The sequence below is a fragment of the Astyanax mexicanus genome, unplaced genomic scaffold, assembly GCF_023375975.1.
Source record: "Astyanax mexicanus isolate ESR-SI-001 unplaced genomic scaffold, AstMex3_surface scaffold_58, whole genome shotgun sequence".
Classification (NCBI taxonomy): domain Eukaryota; kingdom Metazoa; phylum Chordata; class Actinopteri; order Characiformes; family Acestrorhamphidae; genus Astyanax; species Astyanax mexicanus.
This window is the reverse complement of record NW_026040068.1, coordinates 643-15000: the sequence shown is the minus strand read 5'-3', so window position 1 is coordinate 15000 and position 14358 is coordinate 643. Positions and strand designations below refer to the sequence as shown.

Genomic DNA, 14358 nt, shown 5'->3' with positions numbered 1-14358 from the left:
TCTCGTCTGATCTCGGAAGCTAAGCAGGGTTTGGCCTGGTTAGTACTTGGATGGGAGAGCACCTGGGAATACCAGGTGCTGTAAGCTTTTCCCCTCTTGCTTCCATTACCATGGTCTTGTTATACATTACTAGTTTGTTATCTGAAACCCAACATAGATGAAGTTGCATAAGTAGTCTTGATGAGAGCTCTGCAATGGCTTACGGTCACACTACCCTGAGAACGCCCGATCTCGTCTGATCTCGGAAGCTAAGCAGGGTTTGGCCTGGTTAGTACTTGGATGGGAGACCACCTGGGAATACCAGGTGCTGTAAGCTTTTCCCCTCTTGCTTCCATTACCATGGTCTTGTTATACATTACTAGTTTGTTATCTGAAACCCAACATAGATGAAGTTGCATAAGTAGTCTTGATGAGAGCTCTGCAATGGCTTACGGTCACACTACCCTGAGAACGCCCGATCTCGTCTGATCTCGGAAGCTAAGCAGGGTTTGGCCTGGTTAGTACTTGGATGGGAGACCACCTGGGAATACCAGGTGCTGTAAGCTTTTCCCCTCTTGCTTCCATTACCATGGTCTTGTTATACATTACTAGTTTGTTATCTGAAACCCAACATAGATGAAGTTGCATAAGTAGTCTTGATGAGAGCTCTGCAATGGCTTACGGTCACACTACCCTGAGAACGCCCGATCTCATCTGATCTCGGAAGCTAAGCAGGGTTTGGCCTGGTTAGTACTTGGATGGGAGACCACCTGGGAATACCAGGTGCTGTAAGCTTTTCCCCTCTTGCTTCCATTACCATGGTCTTGTTATACATTACTAGTTTGTTATCTGAAACCCAACATAGATGTAGTTGCATAAGTAGTCTTGATGAGAGCTCTGCAATGGCTTACGGTCACACAACCCTGAGAACGCCCGATCTCGTCTGATCTCGGAAGCTAAGCAGGGTTTGGCCTGGTTAGTACTTGGATGGGAGACCACCTGGGAATACCAGGTGCTGTAAGCTTTTCCCCTCTTGCTTCCATTACCATGGTCTTGTTATACATTACTAGTTTGTTATCTGAAGCCCAACATAGATGAAGTTGCATAAGTAGTCTTGATGAGAGCTCTGCAATGGCTTACGGTCACACTACCCTGAGAACGCCCGATCTCGTCTGATCTCGGAAGCTAAGCAGGGTTTGGCCTGGTTAGTACTTGGATGGGAAACCACCTGGGAATACCAGGTGCTGTAAGCTTTTCCCCTCTTGCTTCCATTATCATGGTCTTGTTATACATTACTAGTTTGTTATCTGAAACCCAACATAGATGAAGTTGCATAAGTAGTCTTGATGAGAGCTCTGCAATGGCTTACGGTCACACTACCCTGAGAACGCCCGATCTCGTCTGATCTCGGAAGCTAAGCAGGGTTTGGCCTGGTTAGTACTTGGATGGGAGACCACCTGGGAATACCAGGTGCTGTAAGCTTTTCCCCTCTTGCTTCCATTACCATGGTCTTGTTATACATTACTAGTTTGTTATCTGAAACCCAACATAGATGAAGTTGCATAAGTAGTCTTGATGAGAGCTCTGCAATGGCTTACGGTCACACTACCCTGAGAACGCCCGATCTCGTCTGATCTCGGAAGCTAAGCAGGGTTTGGCCTGGTTAGTACTTGGATGGGAGACCACCTGGGAATACCAGGTGCTGTAAGCTTTTCCCCTCTTGCTTCCATTACCATGGTCTTGTTATACATTACTAGTTTGTTATCTGAAACCCAACATAGATGAAGTTGCATAAGTAGTCTTGATGAGAGCTCTGCAATGGCTTGCGGTCACACTACCCTGAGAACGCCCGATCTCGTCTGATCTCGGAAGCTAAGCAGGGTTTGGCCTGGTTAGTACTTGGATGGGAGACCACCTGGGAATACCAGGTGCTGTAAGCTTTTCCCCTCTTGCTTCCATTACCATGGTCTTGTTATACATTACTAGTTTGTTATCTGAAACCCAACATAGATGAAGTTGCATAAGTAGTCTTGATGAGAGCTCTGCAACTGCTTACGGTCTCACTACCCTGAGAACGCCCGATCTCGTCTGATCTCGGAAGCTAAGCAGGGTTTGGCCTGGTTAGTACTTGGATGGGAGACCACCTGGGAATACCAGGTGCTGTAAGCTTTTCCCCTCTTGCTTCCATTACCATGGTCTTGTTATACATTACTAGTTTGTTATCTGAAACCCAACATAGATGAAGTTGCATAAGTAGTCTTGATGAGAGCTCTGCAATGGCTTACGGTCACACTACCCTGAGAACGCCCGATCTCGTCTGATCTCGGAAGCTAAGCAGGGTTTGGCCTGGTTAGTACTTGGATGGGAGACCACCTGGGAATACCAGGTGCTGTAAGCTTTTCCCCTCTTGCTTCCATTACCATGGTCTTGTTATACATTACTAGTTTGTTATCTGAAACCCAACATAGATGAAGTTGCATAAGTAGTCTTGATGAGAGCTCTGCAATGGCTTACGGTCACACTACCCTGAGAACGCCCGATCTCGTCTGATCTCGGAAGCTAAGCAGGGTTTGGCCTGGTTAGTACTTGGATGGGAGACCACCTGGGAATACCAGGTGCTGTAAGCTTTTCCCCTCTTGCTTCCATTACCATGGTCTTGTTATACATTACTAGTTTGTTATCTGAAACCCAACATAGATGTAGTTGCATAAGTAGTCTTGATGAGAGCTCTGCAATGGCTTACGGTCACACAACCCTGAGAACGCCCGATCTCGTCTGATCTCGGAAGCTAAGCAGGGTTTGGCCTGGTTAGTACTTGGATGGGAGACCACCTGGGAATACCAGGTGCTGTAAGCTTTTCCCCTCTTGCTTCCATTACCATGGTCTTGTTATACATTACTAGTTTGTTATCTGAAGCCCAACATAGATGAAGTTGCATAAGTAGTCTTGATGAGAGCTCTGCAATGGCTTACGGTCACACTACCCTGAGAACGCCCGATCTCGTCTGATCTCGGAAGCTAAGCAGGGTTTGGCCTGGTTAGTACTTGGATGGGAGACCACCTGGGAATACCAGGTGCTGTAAGCTTTTCCCCTCTTGCTTCCATTATCATGGTCTTGTTATACATTACTAGTTTGTTATCTGAAACCCAACATAGATGAAGTTGCATAAGTAGTCTTGATGAGAGCTCTGCAATGGCTTGCGGTCACACTACCCTGAGAACGCCCGATCTCGTCTGATCTCGGAAGCTAAGCAGGGTTTGGCCTGGTTAGTACTTGGATGGGAGACCACCTGGGAATACCAGGTGCTGTAAGCTTTTCCCCTCTTGCTTCCATTACCATGGTCTTGTTATACATTACTAGTTTGTTATCTGAAACCCAACATAGATGAAGTTGCATAAGTAGTCTTGATGAGAGCTCTGCAATGGCTTACGGTCACACTACCCTGAGAACGCCCGATCTCGTCTGATCTCGGAAGCTAAGCAGGGTTTGGCCTGGTTAGTACTTGGATGGGAGACCACCTGGGAATACCAGGTGCTGTAAGCTTTTCCCCTCTTGCTTCCATTACCATGGTCTTGTTATACATTACTAGTTTGTTATCTGAAACCCAACATAGATGAAGTTGCATAAGTAGTCTTGATGAGAGCTCTGCAATGGCTTACGGTCACACTACCCTGAGAACGCCCGATCTCGTCTGATCTCGGAAGCTAAGCAGGGTTTGGCCTGGTTAGTACTTGGATGGGAGACCACCTGGGAATACCAGGTGCTGTAAGCTTTTCCCCTCTTGCTTCCATTACCATGGTCTTGTTATACATTACTAGTTTGTTGTCTGAAACCTAACATAGATGAAGTTGCATAAGTAGTCTTGATGAGAGCTCTGCAATGGCTTACGGTCACACTACCCTGAGAATGCCCGATCTCGTCTGATCTCGGAAGCTAAGCAGGGTTTGGCCTGGTTAGTACTTGGATGGGAGACCACCTGGGAATACCAGGTGCTGTAAGCTTTTCCCCTCTTGCTTCCATTACCATGGTCTTGTTATACATTACTAGTTTGTTGTCTGAAACCCAACATAGATGAAGTTGCATAAGTAGTCTTGATGAGAGCTCTGCAATGGCTTACGGTCACACTACCCAGAGAACGCCCGATCTCGTCTGATCTCGGAAGCTAAGCAGGGTTTGGCCTGGTTAGTACTTGGATGGGAGACCACCTGGGAATACCAGGTGCTGTAAGCTTTTCCCCTCTTGCTTCCATTACCATGGTCTTGTTATACATTACTAGTTTGTTATCTGAAACCCAACATAGATGAAGTTGCATAAGTAGTCTTGATGAGAGCTCTGCAATGGCTTACGGTCACACTACCCTGAGAACGCCCGATCTCGTCTGATCTCGGAAGCTAAGCAGGGTTTGGCCTGGTTAGTACTTGGATGGGAGACCACCTGGGAATACCAGGTGCTGTAAGCTTTTCCCCTCTTGCTTCCATTACCATGGTCTTGTTATACATTACTAGTTTGTTATCTGAAACCCAACATAGATGAAGTTGCATAAGTAGTCTTGATGAGAGCTCTGCAATGGCTTACGGTCACACTACCCTGAGAACGCCCGATCTCGTCTGATCTCGGAAGCTAAGCAGGGTTTGGCCTGGTTAGTACTTGGATGGGAGACCACCTGGGAATACCAGGTGCTGTAAGCTTTTCCCCTCTTGCTTCCATTACCATGGTCTTGTTATACATTACTAGTTTGTTATCTGAAACCCAACATAGATGAAGTTGCATAAGTAGTCTTGATGAGAGCTCTGCAATGGCTTACGGTCACACTACCCTGAGAACGCCCGATCTCGTCTGATCTCGGAAGCTAAGCAGGGTTTGGCCTGGTTAGTACTTGGATGGGAGACCACCTGGGAATACCAGGTGCTGTAAGCTTTTCCCCTCTTGCTTCCATTACCATGGTCTTGTTATACATTACTAGTTTGTTATCTGAAACCCAACATAGATGAAGTTGCATAAGTAGTCTTGATGAGAGCTCTGCAATGGCTTACGGTCACACTACCCTGAGAACGCCCGATCTCGTCTGATCTCGGAAGCTAAGCAGGGTTTGGCCTGGTTAGTACTTGGATGGGAGATCACCTGGGAATACCAGGTGCTGTAAGCTTTTCCCCTCTTGCTTCCATTACCATGGTCTTGTTATACATTACTAGTTTGTTATCTGAAACCCAACATAGATGAAGTTGCATAAGTAGTCTTGATGAGAGCTCTGCAATGGCTTACGGTCACACTACCCTGAGAACGCCCGATCTCGTCTGATCTCGGAAGCTAAGCAGGGTTTGGCCTGGTTAGTACTTGGATGGGAGACCACCTGGGAATACCAGGTGCTGTAAGCTTTTCCCCTCTTGCTTCCATTACCATGGTCTTGTTATACATTACTAGTTTGTTATCTGAAACCCAACATAGATGAAGTTGCATAAGTAGTCTTGATGAGAGCTCTGCAATGGCTTACGGTCACACTACCCTGAGAACGCCCGATCTCGTCTGATCTCGGAAGCTAAGCAGGGTTTGGCCTGGTTAGTACTTGGATAGGAGACCACCTGGGAATACCAGGTGCTGTAAGCTTTTCCCCTCTTGCTTCCATTACCATGGTCTTGTTATACATTACTAGTTTGTTATCTGAAACCCAACATAGATGAAGTTGCATAAGTAGTCTTGATGAGAGCTCTGCAATGGCTTACGGTCACACTACCCTGAGAACGCCAGATCTCGTCTGATCTCGGAAGCTAAGCAGGGTTTGGCCTGGTTAGTACTTGGATGGGAGACCACCTGGGAATACCAGGTGCTGTAAGCTTTTCCCCTCTTGCTTCCATTACCATGGTCTTGTTATACATTACTAGTTTGTTGTCTGAAACCCAACATACATGAAGTTGCATAAGTAGTCTTGATGAGAGCTCTGCAATGGCTTACGGTCACACTACCCTGAGAACGCCCGATCTCGTCTGATCTCGGAAGCTAAGCAGGGTTTGGCCTGGTTAGTACTTGGATGGGAGACCACCTGGGAATACCAGGTGCTGTAAGCTTTTCCCCTCTTGCTTCCATTACCATGGTCTTGTTATACATTACTAGTTTGTTATCTGAAACCCAACATAGATGTAGTTGCACAAGTAGTCTTGATGAGAGCTCTGCAATGGCTTACGGTCACACTACCCTGAGAACGCCCGACCTCGTCTGATCTCGGAAGCTAAGCAGGGTTTGGCCTGGTTAGTACTTGGATGGGAGACCACCTGGGAATACCAGGTGCTGTAAGCTTTTCCCCTCTTGCTTCCATTACCATGGTCTTGTTATACATTACTAGTTTGTTATCTGAAACCCAACATAGATGAAGTTGCATAAGTAGTCTTGATGAGAGCTCTGCAATGACTTACGGTCACACTACCCTGAGAACGCCCGATCTCGTCTGATCTCGGAAGCTAAGCAGGGTTTGGCCTGGTTAGTACTTGGATGGGAGACCACCTGGGAATACCAGGTGCTGTAAGCTTTTCCCCTCTTGCTTCCATTACCATGGTCTTGTTATACATTACTAGTTTGTTATCTGAAACCCAACATAGATGAAGTTGCAAAAGTAGTCTTGATGAGAGCTCTGCAATGGCTTACGGTCACACTACCCTGAGAACGCCCGATCTCGTCTGATCTCGGAAGCTAAGCAGGGTTTGGCCTGGTTAGTACTTGGATGGGAGACCACCTGGGAATACCAGGTGCTGTAAGCTTTTCCCCTCTTGCTTCCATTACCATGGTCTTGTTATACATTACTAGTTTGTTATCTGAAACCCAACATACATGAAGTTGCATAAGTAGTCTTGATGAGAGCTCTGCAATGGCTTACGGTCACACTACCCTGAGAACGCCCGATCTCGTCTGATCTCGGAAGCTAAGCAGGGTTTGGCCTGGTTAGTACTTGGATGGGAGACCACCTGGGAATACCAGGTGCTGTAAGCTTTTCCCCTCTTGCTTCCATTACCATGGTCTTGTTATACATTACTAGTTTGTTATCTGAAACCCAACATAGATGAAGTTGCATAAGCAGTCTTGATGAGAGCTCTGCAATGGCTTACGGTCACACTACCCTGAGAACGCCCGATCTCGTCTGATCTCGGAAGCTAAGCAGGGTTTGGCCTGGTTAGTACTTGGATGGGAGACCACCTGGGAATACCAGGTGCTGTAAGCTTTTCCCCTCTTGCTTCCATTACCATGGTCTTGTTATACATTACTAGTTTGTTATCTGAAACCCAACATAGATGAAGTTGCATAAGTAGTCTTGATGAGAGCTCTGCAATGGCTTACGGTCACACTACCCTGAGAACGCCCGATCTCGTCTGATCTCGGAAGCTAAGCAGGGTTTGGCCTGGTTAGTACTTGGATGGGAGACCACCTGGGAATACCAGGTGCTGTAAGCTTTTCCCCTCTTGCTTCCATTACCATGGTCTTGTTATACATTACTAGTTTGTTATCTGAAACCCAACATAGATGAAGTTGCATAAGTAGTCTTGATGAGAGCTCTGCAATGGCTTACGGTCACACTACCCTGAGAACGCCCGATCTCGTCTGATCTCGGAAGCTAAGCAGGGTTTGGCCTGGTTAGTACTTGGATGGGAGACCACCTGGGAATACCAGGTGCTGTAAGCTTTTCCCCTCTTGCTTCCATTACCATGGTCTTGTTATACATTACTAGTTTGTTATCTGAAACCCAACATAGATGAAGTTGCATAAGTAGTCTTGATGAGAGCTCTGCAATGGCTTACGGTCACACTACCCTGAGAACGCCCGATCTCGTCTGATCTCGGAAGCTAAGCAGGGTTTGGCCTGGTTAGTACTTGGATGGGAGACCACCTGGGAATACCAGGTGCTGTAAGCTTTTCCCCTCTTGCTTCCATTACCATGGTCTTGTTATACATTACTAGTTTGTTATCTGAAACCCAACATAGATGAAGTTGCATAAGTAGTCTTGATGAGAGCTCTGCAATGGCTTACGGTCACACTACCCTGAGAACGCCCGATCTCGTCTGATCTCGGAAGCTAAGCAGGGTTTGGCCTGGTTAGTACTTGGATGGGAGACCACCTGGGAATACCAGGTGCTGTAAGCTTTTCCCCTCTTGCTTCCATTACCATGGTCTTGTTATACATTACTAGTTTGTTATCTGAAACCCAACATAGATGAAGTTGCATAAGTAGTCTTGATGAGAGCTCTGCAATGGCTTACGGTCACACTACCCTGAGAACGCCCGATCTCGTCTGATCTCGGAAGCTAAGCAGGGTTTGGCCTGGTTAGTACTTGGATGGGAGACCACCTGGGAATACCAGGTGCTGTAAGCTTTTCCCCTCTTGCTTCCATTACCATGGTCTTGTTATACATTACTAGTTTGTTATCTGAAACCCAACATAGATGAAGTTGCATAAGTAGTCTTGATGAGAGCTCTGCAATGGCTTGCGGTCACACTACCCTGAGAACGCCCGATCTCGTCTGATCTCGGAAGCTAAGCAGGGTTTGGCCTGGTTAGTACTTGGATGGGAGACCACCTGGGAATACCAGGTGCTGTAAGCTTTTCCCCTCTTGCTTCCATTACCACGGTCTTGTTATACATTACTAGTTTGTTATCTGAAACCCAACATAGATGAAGTTGCATAAGTAGTCTTGATGAGAGCTCTGCAATGGCTTACGGTCACACTACCCTGAGAACGCCCGATCTCGTCTGATCTCGGAAGCTAAGCAGGGTTTGGCCTGGTTAGTACTTGGATGGGAGACCACCTGGGAATACCAGGTGCTGTAAGCTTTTCCCCTCTTGCTTCCATTACCATGGTCTTGTTATACATTACTAGTTTGTTATCTGAAACCCAACATAGATGAAGTTGCATAAGTAGTCTTGATGAGAGCTCTGCAATGGCTTATGGTCACACTACCCTGAGAACGCCCGATCTCGTCTGATCTCGGAAGCTAAGCAGGGTTTGGCCTGGTTAGTACTTGGATGGGAGACCACCTGGGAATACCAGGTGCTGTAAACTTTTCCCCTCTTGCTTCCATTACCACGGTCTTGTTATACATTACTAGTTTGTTATCTGAAACCCAACATAGATGAAGTTGCATAAGTAGTCTTGATGAGAGCTCTGAAATGGCTTACGGTCACACTACCCTGAGAACGCCCGATCTCGTCTGATCTCGGAAGCTAAGCAGGGTTTGGCCTGGTTAGTACTTGGATGGGAGACCACCTGGGAATACCAGGTGCTGTAAGCTTTTCCCCTCTTGCTTCCATTACCATGGTCTTGTTATACATTACTAGTTTGTTATCTGAAACCCAACATAGATGAAGTTGCATAAGTAGTCTTGATGAGAGCTCTGCAATGGCTTACGGTCACACTACCCTGAGAACGCCCGATCTCGTCTGATCTCGGAAGCTAAGCAGGGTTTGGCCTGGTTAGTACTTGGATGGGAGACCACCTGGGAATACCAGGTGCTGTAAGCTTTTCCCCTCTTGCTCCCATTACCATGGTCTTGTTATACATTACTAGTTTGTTATCTGAAACCCAACATAGATGAAGTTGCATAAGTAGTCTTGATGAGAGCTCTGCAATGGCTTACGGTCACACTACCCTGAGAACGCCCGATCTCGTCTGATCTCGGAAGCTAAGCAGGGTTTGGCCTGGTTAGTACTTGGATGGGAGACCACCTGGGAATACCAGGTGCTGTAAGCTTTTCCCCTCTTGCTTCCATTACCATGGTCTTGTTATACATTACTAGTTTGTTATGTGAAACCCAACATAGATGAAGTTGCATAAGTAGTCTTGATGAGAGCTCTGCAATGGCTTACGGTCACACTACCCTGAGAACGCCCGACCTCGTCTGATCTCGGAAGCTAAGCAGGGTTTGGCCTGGTTAGTACTTGGATGGGAGACCACCTGGGAATACCAGGTGCTGTAAGCTTTTCCCCTCTTGCTTCCATTACCATGGTCTTGTTATACATTACTAGTTTGTTATCTGAAACCCAACATAGATGAAGTTGCATAAGTAGTCTTGATGAGAGCTCTGCAATGGCTTACGGTCACACTACCCTGAGAACGCCCGATCTCGTCTGATCTCGGAAGCTAAGCAGGGTTTGGCCTGGTTAGTACTTGGATGGGAGACCACCTGGGAATACCAGGTGCTGTAAGCTTTTCCCCTCTTGCTTCCATTACCATGGTCTTGTTATACATTACTAGTTTGTTATCTGAAACCCAACATAGATGAAGTTGCAAAAGTAGTCTTGATGAGAGCTCTGCAATGGCTTACGGTCACACTACCCTGAGAACGCCCGATCTCGTCTGATCTCGGAAGCTAAGCAGGGTTTGGCCTGGTTAGTACTTGGATGGGAGACCACCTGGGAATACCAGGTGCTGTAAGCTTTTCCCCTCTTGCTTCCATTACCATGGTCTTGTTATACATTACTAGTTTGTTATCTGAAACCCAACATACATGAAGTTGCATAAGTAGTCTTGATGAGAGCTCTGCAATGGCTTACGGTCACACTACCCTGAGAACGCCCGATCTCGTCTGATCTCGGAAGCTAAGCAGGGTTTGGCCTGGTTAGTACTTGGATGGGAGACCACCTGGGAATACCAGGTGCTGTAAGCTTTTCCCCTCTTGCTTCCATTACCACGGTCTTGTTATACATTACTAGTTTGTTATCTGAAACCCAACATAGATGAAGTTGCATAAGTAGTCTTGATGAGAGCTCTGCAATGGCTTACGGTCACACTAACCTGAGAACGCCCGATCTCGTCTGATCTCGGAAGCTAAGCAGGGTTTGGCCTGGTTAGTACTTGGATGGGAGACCACCTGGGAATACCAGGTGCTGTAAGCTTTTCCCCTCTTGCTTCCATTACCATGGTCTTGTTATACATTACTAGTTTGTTATCTGAAACCCAACATAGATGAAGTTGCATAAGTAGTCTTGATGAGAGCTCTGCAATGGCTTACGGTCACACTACCCTGAGAACGCCCGATCTCGTCTGATCTCGGAAGCTAAGCAGGGTTTGGCCTGGTTAGTACTTGGATGGGAGACCACCTGGGAATACCAGGTGCTGTAAGCTTTTCCCCTCTTGCTTCCATTACCACGGTCTTGTTATACATTACTAGTTTGTTATCTGAAACCCAACATAGATGAAGTTGCATAAGTAGTCTTGATGAGAGCTCTGCAATGGCTTACGGTCACACTACCCTGAGAACGCCCGATCTCGTCTGATCTCGGAAGCTAAGCAGGGTTTGGCCTGGTTAGTACTTGGATGGGAGACCACCTGGGAATACCAGGTGCTGTAAGCTTTTCCCCTCTTGCTTCCATTACCATGGTCTTGTTATACATTACTAGTTTGTTATCTGAAACCCAACATAGATGAAGTTGCATAAGTAGTCTTGATGAGAGCTCTGCAATGGCTTACGGTCACACTACCCTGAGAACGCCCGATCTCGTCTGATCTCGGAAGCTAAGCAGGGTTTGGCCTGGTTAGTACTTGGATGGGAGACCACCTGGGAATACCAGGTGCTGTAAGCTTTTCCCCTCTTGCTTCCATTACCATGGTCTTGTTATACATTACTAGTTTGTTATCTGAAACCCAACATAGATGTAGTTGCATAAGTAGTCTTGATGAGAGCTCTGCAATGGCTTACGGTCACACTACCCTGAGAACGCCCGACCTCGTCTGATCTCGGAAGCTAAGCAGGGTTTGGCCTGGTTAGTACTTGGATGGGAGACCACCTGGGAATACCAGGTGCTGTAAGCTTTTCCCCTCTTGCTTCCATTACCATGGTCTTGTTATACATTACTAGTTTGTTATCTGAAACCCAACATAGATGAAGTTGCATAAGTAGTCTTGATGAGAGCTCTGCAATGGCTTACGGTCACACTACCCTGAGAACGCCCGATCTCGTCTGATCTCGGAAGCTAAGCAGGGTTTGGCCTGGTTAGTACTTGGATGGGAGACCACCTGGGAATACCAGGTGCTGTAAGCTTTCCCCTCTTGCTTCCATTACCATGGTCTTGTTATACATTACTAGTTTGTTATCTGAAACCCAACATAGATGAAGTTGCAAAAGTAGTCTTGATGAGAGCTCTGCAATGGCTTACGGTCACACTACCCTGAGAACGCCCGATCTCGTCTGATCTCGGAAGCTAAGCAGGGTTTGGCCTGGTTAGTACTTGGATGGGAGACCACCTGGGAATACCAGGTGCTGTAAGCTTTTCCCCTCTTGCTTCCATTACCATGGTCTTGTTATACATTACTAGTTTGTTATCTGAAACCCAACATACATGAAGTTGCATAAGTAGTCTTGATGAGAGCTCTGCAATGGCTTACGGTCACACTACCCTGAGAACGCCCGATCTCGTCTGATCTCGGAAGCTAAGCAGGGTTTGGCCTGGTTAGTACTTGGATGGGAGACCACCTGGGAATACCAGGTGCTGTAAGCTTTTCCCCTCTTGCTTCCATTACCATGGTCTTGTTATACATTACTAGTTTGTTATCTGAAACCCAACATACATGAAGTTGCATAAGTAGTCTTGATGAGAGCTCTGCAATGGCTTACGGTCACACTACCCTGAGAACGCCCGATCTCGTCTGATCTCGGAAGCTAAGCAGGGTTTGGCCTGGTTAGTACTTGGATGGGAGACCACCTGGGAATACCAGGTGCTGTAAGCTTTTCCCCTCTTGCTTCCATTACCATTGTCTTGTTATACATTACTAGTTTGTTATCTGAAACCCAACATAGATGAAGTTGCATAAGTAGTCTTGATGAGAGCTCTGCAATGGCTTACGGTCACACTACCCTGAGAACGCCCGATCTCGTCTGATCTCGGAAGCTAAGCAGGGTTTGGCCTGGTTAGTACTTGGATGGGAGACCACCTGGGAATACCAGGTGCTGTAAGTTTTTCCCCTCTTGCTTCCATTACCATGGTCTTGTTATACATTACTAGTTTGTTATCTGAAACCCAACATAGATGAAGTTGCATAAGTAGTCTTGATGAGAGCTCTGCAATGGCTTACGGTCACACTACCCTGAGAACGCCCGATCTCGTCTGATCTCGGAAGCTAAGCAGGGTTTGGCCTGGTTAGTACTTGGATGGGAGACCACCTGGGAATACCAGGTGCTGTAAGCTTTTCCCCTCTTGCTTCCATTACCATGGTCTTGTTATACATTACTAGTTTGTTATCTGAAACCCAACATAGATGAAGTTGCATAAGTAGTCTTGATGAGAGCTCTGCAATGGCTTACGGTCACACTACCCTGAGAACGCCCGATCTCGTCTGATCTCGGAAGCTAAGCAGGGTTTGGCCTGGTTAGTACTTGGATGGGAGACCACCTGGGAATACCAGGTGCTGTAAGCTTTTCCCCTCTTGCTTCCATTTCCATTGTGGTGGAAATACCTCTGACGATTAATAAAGACAAATATTAAGTTCTGAGTCGTGTCAGATGAGTAACAAGTTTTTATTAATGCAAATTATTGAGAGTACAATCAGTCATGAAATCATCACGCTCTGAAAGTGCTCTGAGAGTAACAGTCTCTCAGAGCCATTATTTATCCCCGCTCCGCTGTATCCGGAACCGTAAACCATATATGGACATAGGGTTTCCCGCTTGCAACGGCATCCTTCAAAATCTCCCTTCTATCCCAAGACGGAAACTCCCTTCTGTTCCCAGGCAGAGTTTTTTAGGGTTGTTTCCCGTCAGAAATGTCAGCATAACCTCTTCACGTTCACATCCTGGTGTTTACCCAAAATGGTTATCAGACAAGGTTTCTCTGCTAGCTAGCACGTACACAAATGTCGGAATGACCTAAAAAGTAACTCTGCAAAACGAGCTAATATGAAGTGAATTACCACTGTGAATATTAAGTGTGATTAAGCACATCTAATAAAATGAACATGCATAAAATGATTACATTTGTCATAACAAGGTGGTTATAATAGTAATAACATGGTGATAATGAAATTTCCCACGTCACTCCTCCCTTTTGATTCTAGGAATCAACTCACACAATTTCCTACACATTGCTCGGATTTTCATACCGAGGTTCCTCAGTAAGCATTAGGGATAGCCCTATAACAGGGTCTTCGTCACCTGGAATCATCTGAAACATCTGGTAGTGACTGAATGCACGAGTAATCATATTTGAGATACAATTCATAACACATGGTACTATACATAGGATAAGGAGTCCCAAACAAATAATAGGGAGGACCATAGGCAGTAGCCAACGTCCCCATGGCCCTAAAAAAGACTCCAGCCATGCTAGCCATGGCTCATTCACAGGTGGAGGTTCATGGATTGCTTGTTTCATGTGACTTACAAGGTCAGTGATGTTCTCATAATAGTCT

General features: G+C 46.4%; 59 non-coding genes across 59 annotated transcripts in view; all 59 read left to right on the top strand.

The window, feature by feature from the left end:
• Positions 1 to 87, top strand: part of LOC125798398 (5S ribosomal RNA) — a 119-nt gene extending 32 nt beyond the window's left edge. Inside the window, exon 1 of the ribosomal RNA XR_007437222.1 lies at positions 1 to 87. This exon is cut by the window's left edge and continues 32 nt beyond it. This is a non-coding gene — a ribosomal RNA (5S ribosomal RNA).
• Positions 88 to 197: 110 nt separating this feature from the next.
• Positions 198 to 316, top strand: LOC125798498 (5S ribosomal RNA). The gene has a single exon (XR_007437298.1). It is a non-coding gene; the product is annotated as a 5S ribosomal RNA (ribosomal RNA).
• A 110-nt stretch (positions 317 to 426) lies between these two features.
• Positions 427 to 545, top strand: LOC125798496 (5S ribosomal RNA). The gene has a single exon (XR_007437296.1). It is a non-coding gene; the product is annotated as a 5S ribosomal RNA (ribosomal RNA).
• A 110-nt stretch (positions 546 to 655) lies between these two features.
• LOC125798311 (5S ribosomal RNA) lies at positions 656 to 774 on the top strand. The gene has a single exon (XR_007437132.1). It is a non-coding gene; the product is annotated as a 5S ribosomal RNA (ribosomal RNA).
• A 110-nt stretch (positions 775 to 884) lies between these two features.
• LOC125798408 (5S ribosomal RNA) lies at positions 885 to 1003 on the top strand. Its single transcript, XR_007437232.1, has one exon. It is a non-coding gene; the product is annotated as a 5S ribosomal RNA (ribosomal RNA).
• Positions 1004 to 1113: 110 nt separating this feature from the next.
• Positions 1114 to 1232, top strand: LOC125798344 (5S ribosomal RNA). Its single transcript, XR_007437164.1, has one exon. It is a non-coding gene; the product is annotated as a 5S ribosomal RNA (ribosomal RNA).
• Positions 1233 to 1342: 110 nt separating this feature from the next.
• Positions 1343 to 1461, top strand: LOC125798495 (5S ribosomal RNA). Its single transcript, XR_007437295.1, has one exon. It is a non-coding gene; the product is annotated as a 5S ribosomal RNA (ribosomal RNA).
• Positions 1462 to 1571: 110 nt separating this feature from the next.
• Positions 1572 to 1690, top strand: LOC125798494 (5S ribosomal RNA). Its single transcript, XR_007437294.1, has one exon. It is a non-coding gene; the product is annotated as a 5S ribosomal RNA (ribosomal RNA).
• A 110-nt stretch (positions 1691 to 1800) lies between these two features.
• On the top strand, positions 1801 to 1919 carry LOC125798343 (5S ribosomal RNA). The gene has a single exon (XR_007437163.1). It is a non-coding gene; the product is annotated as a 5S ribosomal RNA (ribosomal RNA).
• Positions 1920 to 2029: 110 nt separating this feature from the next.
• Positions 2030 to 2148, top strand: LOC125798358 (5S ribosomal RNA). The gene has a single exon (XR_007437179.1). It is a non-coding gene; the product is annotated as a 5S ribosomal RNA (ribosomal RNA).
• Positions 2149 to 2258: 110 nt separating this feature from the next.
• On the top strand, positions 2259 to 2377 carry LOC125798493 (5S ribosomal RNA). The gene has a single exon (XR_007437293.1). It is a non-coding gene; the product is annotated as a 5S ribosomal RNA (ribosomal RNA).
• Positions 2378 to 2487: 110 nt separating this feature from the next.
• On the top strand, positions 2488 to 2606 carry LOC125798492 (5S ribosomal RNA). Its single transcript, XR_007437292.1, has one exon. It is a non-coding gene; the product is annotated as a 5S ribosomal RNA (ribosomal RNA).
• Positions 2607 to 2716: 110 nt separating this feature from the next.
• LOC125798294 (5S ribosomal RNA) lies at positions 2717 to 2835 on the top strand. The gene has a single exon (XR_007437115.1). It is a non-coding gene; the product is annotated as a 5S ribosomal RNA (ribosomal RNA).
• Positions 2836 to 2945: 110 nt separating this feature from the next.
• Positions 2946 to 3064, top strand: LOC125798491 (5S ribosomal RNA). Its single transcript, XR_007437291.1, has one exon. It is a non-coding gene; the product is annotated as a 5S ribosomal RNA (ribosomal RNA).
• Positions 3065 to 3174: 110 nt separating this feature from the next.
• LOC125798342 (5S ribosomal RNA) lies at positions 3175 to 3293 on the top strand. Its single transcript, XR_007437162.1, has one exon. It is a non-coding gene; the product is annotated as a 5S ribosomal RNA (ribosomal RNA).
• A 110-nt stretch (positions 3294 to 3403) lies between these two features.
• Positions 3404 to 3522, top strand: LOC125798490 (5S ribosomal RNA). Its single transcript, XR_007437290.1, has one exon. It is a non-coding gene; the product is annotated as a 5S ribosomal RNA (ribosomal RNA).
• Positions 3523 to 3632: 110 nt separating this feature from the next.
• Positions 3633 to 3751, top strand: LOC125798489 (5S ribosomal RNA). The gene has a single exon (XR_007437289.1). It is a non-coding gene; the product is annotated as a 5S ribosomal RNA (ribosomal RNA).
• A 110-nt stretch (positions 3752 to 3861) lies between these two features.
• On the top strand, positions 3862 to 3980 carry LOC125798348 (5S ribosomal RNA). Its single transcript, XR_007437167.1, has one exon. It is a non-coding gene; the product is annotated as a 5S ribosomal RNA (ribosomal RNA).
• A 110-nt stretch (positions 3981 to 4090) lies between these two features.
• Positions 4091 to 4209, top strand: LOC125798367 (5S ribosomal RNA). Its single transcript, XR_007437190.1, has one exon. It is a non-coding gene; the product is annotated as a 5S ribosomal RNA (ribosomal RNA).
• A 110-nt stretch (positions 4210 to 4319) lies between these two features.
• Positions 4320 to 4438, top strand: LOC125798488 (5S ribosomal RNA). Its single transcript, XR_007437288.1, has one exon. It is a non-coding gene; the product is annotated as a 5S ribosomal RNA (ribosomal RNA).
• A 110-nt stretch (positions 4439 to 4548) lies between these two features.
• On the top strand, positions 4549 to 4667 carry LOC125798487 (5S ribosomal RNA). The gene has a single exon (XR_007437287.1). It is a non-coding gene; the product is annotated as a 5S ribosomal RNA (ribosomal RNA).
• Positions 4668 to 4777: 110 nt separating this feature from the next.
• Positions 4778 to 4896, top strand: LOC125798485 (5S ribosomal RNA). The gene has a single exon (XR_007437285.1). It is a non-coding gene; the product is annotated as a 5S ribosomal RNA (ribosomal RNA).
• A 110-nt stretch (positions 4897 to 5006) lies between these two features.
• LOC125798362 (5S ribosomal RNA) lies at positions 5007 to 5125 on the top strand. Its single transcript, XR_007437184.1, has one exon. It is a non-coding gene; the product is annotated as a 5S ribosomal RNA (ribosomal RNA).
• A 110-nt stretch (positions 5126 to 5235) lies between these two features.
• LOC125798484 (5S ribosomal RNA) lies at positions 5236 to 5354 on the top strand. Its single transcript, XR_007437284.1, has one exon. It is a non-coding gene; the product is annotated as a 5S ribosomal RNA (ribosomal RNA).
• A 110-nt stretch (positions 5355 to 5464) lies between these two features.
• On the top strand, positions 5465 to 5583 carry LOC125798379 (5S ribosomal RNA). The gene has a single exon (XR_007437202.1). It is a non-coding gene; the product is annotated as a 5S ribosomal RNA (ribosomal RNA).
• Positions 5584 to 5693: 110 nt separating this feature from the next.
• On the top strand, positions 5694 to 5812 carry LOC125798386 (5S ribosomal RNA). The gene has a single exon (XR_007437209.1). It is a non-coding gene; the product is annotated as a 5S ribosomal RNA (ribosomal RNA).
• Positions 5813 to 5922: 110 nt separating this feature from the next.
• Positions 5923 to 6041, top strand: LOC125798483 (5S ribosomal RNA). Its single transcript, XR_007437283.1, has one exon. It is a non-coding gene; the product is annotated as a 5S ribosomal RNA (ribosomal RNA).
• A 110-nt stretch (positions 6042 to 6151) lies between these two features.
• LOC125798375 (5S ribosomal RNA) lies at positions 6152 to 6270 on the top strand. Its single transcript, XR_007437199.1, has one exon. It is a non-coding gene; the product is annotated as a 5S ribosomal RNA (ribosomal RNA).
• Positions 6271 to 6380: 110 nt separating this feature from the next.
• LOC125798356 (5S ribosomal RNA) lies at positions 6381 to 6499 on the top strand. Its single transcript, XR_007437176.1, has one exon. It is a non-coding gene; the product is annotated as a 5S ribosomal RNA (ribosomal RNA).
• Positions 6500 to 6609: 110 nt separating this feature from the next.
• On the top strand, positions 6610 to 6728 carry LOC125798482 (5S ribosomal RNA). Its single transcript, XR_007437282.1, has one exon. It is a non-coding gene; the product is annotated as a 5S ribosomal RNA (ribosomal RNA).
• Positions 6729 to 6838: 110 nt separating this feature from the next.
• LOC125798481 (5S ribosomal RNA) lies at positions 6839 to 6957 on the top strand. Its single transcript, XR_007437281.1, has one exon. It is a non-coding gene; the product is annotated as a 5S ribosomal RNA (ribosomal RNA).
• A 110-nt stretch (positions 6958 to 7067) lies between these two features.
• On the top strand, positions 7068 to 7186 carry LOC125798480 (5S ribosomal RNA). Its single transcript, XR_007437280.1, has one exon. It is a non-coding gene; the product is annotated as a 5S ribosomal RNA (ribosomal RNA).
• Positions 7187 to 7296: 110 nt separating this feature from the next.
• Positions 7297 to 7415, top strand: LOC125798479 (5S ribosomal RNA). Its single transcript, XR_007437279.1, has one exon. It is a non-coding gene; the product is annotated as a 5S ribosomal RNA (ribosomal RNA).
• Positions 7416 to 7525: 110 nt separating this feature from the next.
• On the top strand, positions 7526 to 7644 carry LOC125798478 (5S ribosomal RNA). The gene has a single exon (XR_007437278.1). It is a non-coding gene; the product is annotated as a 5S ribosomal RNA (ribosomal RNA).
• Positions 7645 to 7754: 110 nt separating this feature from the next.
• On the top strand, positions 7755 to 7873 carry LOC125798477 (5S ribosomal RNA). Its single transcript, XR_007437277.1, has one exon. It is a non-coding gene; the product is annotated as a 5S ribosomal RNA (ribosomal RNA).
• A 110-nt stretch (positions 7874 to 7983) lies between these two features.
• Positions 7984 to 8102, top strand: LOC125798476 (5S ribosomal RNA). The gene has a single exon (XR_007437276.1). It is a non-coding gene; the product is annotated as a 5S ribosomal RNA (ribosomal RNA).
• A 110-nt stretch (positions 8103 to 8212) lies between these two features.
• On the top strand, positions 8213 to 8331 carry LOC125798474 (5S ribosomal RNA). Its single transcript, XR_007437274.1, has one exon. It is a non-coding gene; the product is annotated as a 5S ribosomal RNA (ribosomal RNA).
• Positions 8332 to 8441: 110 nt separating this feature from the next.
• Positions 8442 to 8560, top strand: LOC125798341 (5S ribosomal RNA). The gene has a single exon (XR_007437161.1). It is a non-coding gene; the product is annotated as a 5S ribosomal RNA (ribosomal RNA).
• Positions 8561 to 8670: 110 nt separating this feature from the next.
• On the top strand, positions 8671 to 8789 carry LOC125798473 (5S ribosomal RNA). The gene has a single exon (XR_007437273.1). It is a non-coding gene; the product is annotated as a 5S ribosomal RNA (ribosomal RNA).
• A 110-nt stretch (positions 8790 to 8899) lies between these two features.
• LOC125798392 (5S ribosomal RNA) lies at positions 8900 to 9018 on the top strand. The gene has a single exon (XR_007437216.1). It is a non-coding gene; the product is annotated as a 5S ribosomal RNA (ribosomal RNA).
• A 110-nt stretch (positions 9019 to 9128) lies between these two features.
• Positions 9129 to 9247, top strand: LOC125798472 (5S ribosomal RNA). The gene has a single exon (XR_007437272.1). It is a non-coding gene; the product is annotated as a 5S ribosomal RNA (ribosomal RNA).
• A 110-nt stretch (positions 9248 to 9357) lies between these two features.
• LOC125798471 (5S ribosomal RNA) lies at positions 9358 to 9476 on the top strand. The gene has a single exon (XR_007437271.1). It is a non-coding gene; the product is annotated as a 5S ribosomal RNA (ribosomal RNA).
• A 110-nt stretch (positions 9477 to 9586) lies between these two features.
• On the top strand, positions 9587 to 9705 carry LOC125798469 (5S ribosomal RNA). The gene has a single exon (XR_007437270.1). It is a non-coding gene; the product is annotated as a 5S ribosomal RNA (ribosomal RNA).
• Positions 9706 to 9815: 110 nt separating this feature from the next.
• LOC125798374 (5S ribosomal RNA) lies at positions 9816 to 9934 on the top strand. Its single transcript, XR_007437198.1, has one exon. It is a non-coding gene; the product is annotated as a 5S ribosomal RNA (ribosomal RNA).
• Positions 9935 to 10044: 110 nt separating this feature from the next.
• On the top strand, positions 10045 to 10163 carry LOC125798458 (5S ribosomal RNA). The gene has a single exon (XR_007437269.1). It is a non-coding gene; the product is annotated as a 5S ribosomal RNA (ribosomal RNA).
• Positions 10164 to 10273: 110 nt separating this feature from the next.
• Positions 10274 to 10392, top strand: LOC125798447 (5S ribosomal RNA). Its single transcript, XR_007437268.1, has one exon. It is a non-coding gene; the product is annotated as a 5S ribosomal RNA (ribosomal RNA).
• A 110-nt stretch (positions 10393 to 10502) lies between these two features.
• LOC125798436 (5S ribosomal RNA) lies at positions 10503 to 10621 on the top strand. Its single transcript, XR_007437260.1, has one exon. It is a non-coding gene; the product is annotated as a 5S ribosomal RNA (ribosomal RNA).
• A 110-nt stretch (positions 10622 to 10731) lies between these two features.
• LOC125798383 (5S ribosomal RNA) lies at positions 10732 to 10850 on the top strand. Its single transcript, XR_007437206.1, has one exon. It is a non-coding gene; the product is annotated as a 5S ribosomal RNA (ribosomal RNA).
• Positions 10851 to 10960: 110 nt separating this feature from the next.
• LOC125798425 (5S ribosomal RNA) lies at positions 10961 to 11079 on the top strand. The gene has a single exon (XR_007437249.1). It is a non-coding gene; the product is annotated as a 5S ribosomal RNA (ribosomal RNA).
• A 110-nt stretch (positions 11080 to 11189) lies between these two features.
• On the top strand, positions 11190 to 11308 carry LOC125798414 (5S ribosomal RNA). The gene has a single exon (XR_007437238.1). It is a non-coding gene; the product is annotated as a 5S ribosomal RNA (ribosomal RNA).
• Positions 11309 to 11418: 110 nt separating this feature from the next.
• LOC125798402 (5S ribosomal RNA) lies at positions 11419 to 11537 on the top strand. The gene has a single exon (XR_007437226.1). It is a non-coding gene; the product is annotated as a 5S ribosomal RNA (ribosomal RNA).
• Positions 11538 to 11647: 110 nt separating this feature from the next.
• LOC125798373 (5S ribosomal RNA) lies at positions 11648 to 11766 on the top strand. Its single transcript, XR_007437197.1, has one exon. It is a non-coding gene; the product is annotated as a 5S ribosomal RNA (ribosomal RNA).
• Positions 11767 to 11876: 110 nt separating this feature from the next.
• On the top strand, positions 11877 to 11995 carry LOC125798391 (5S ribosomal RNA). Its single transcript, XR_007437215.1, has one exon. It is a non-coding gene; the product is annotated as a 5S ribosomal RNA (ribosomal RNA).
• A 109-nt stretch (positions 11996 to 12104) lies between these two features.
• LOC125798380 (5S ribosomal RNA) lies at positions 12105 to 12223 on the top strand. Its single transcript, XR_007437203.1, has one exon. It is a non-coding gene; the product is annotated as a 5S ribosomal RNA (ribosomal RNA).
• Positions 12224 to 12333: 110 nt separating this feature from the next.
• On the top strand, positions 12334 to 12452 carry LOC125798368 (5S ribosomal RNA). Its single transcript, XR_007437191.1, has one exon. It is a non-coding gene; the product is annotated as a 5S ribosomal RNA (ribosomal RNA).
• Positions 12453 to 12562: 110 nt separating this feature from the next.
• Positions 12563 to 12681, top strand: LOC125798357 (5S ribosomal RNA). The gene has a single exon (XR_007437178.1). It is a non-coding gene; the product is annotated as a 5S ribosomal RNA (ribosomal RNA).
• Positions 12682 to 12791: 110 nt separating this feature from the next.
• Positions 12792 to 12910, top strand: LOC125798347 (5S ribosomal RNA). Its single transcript, XR_007437166.1, has one exon. It is a non-coding gene; the product is annotated as a 5S ribosomal RNA (ribosomal RNA).
• Positions 12911 to 13020: 110 nt separating this feature from the next.
• LOC125798345 (5S ribosomal RNA) lies at positions 13021 to 13139 on the top strand. Its single transcript, XR_007437165.1, has one exon. It is a non-coding gene; the product is annotated as a 5S ribosomal RNA (ribosomal RNA).
• A 110-nt stretch (positions 13140 to 13249) lies between these two features.
• Positions 13250 to 13368, top strand: LOC125798333 (5S ribosomal RNA). The gene has a single exon (XR_007437154.1). It is a non-coding gene; the product is annotated as a 5S ribosomal RNA (ribosomal RNA).
• Positions 13369 to 14358: the final 990 nt, after the last annotated feature.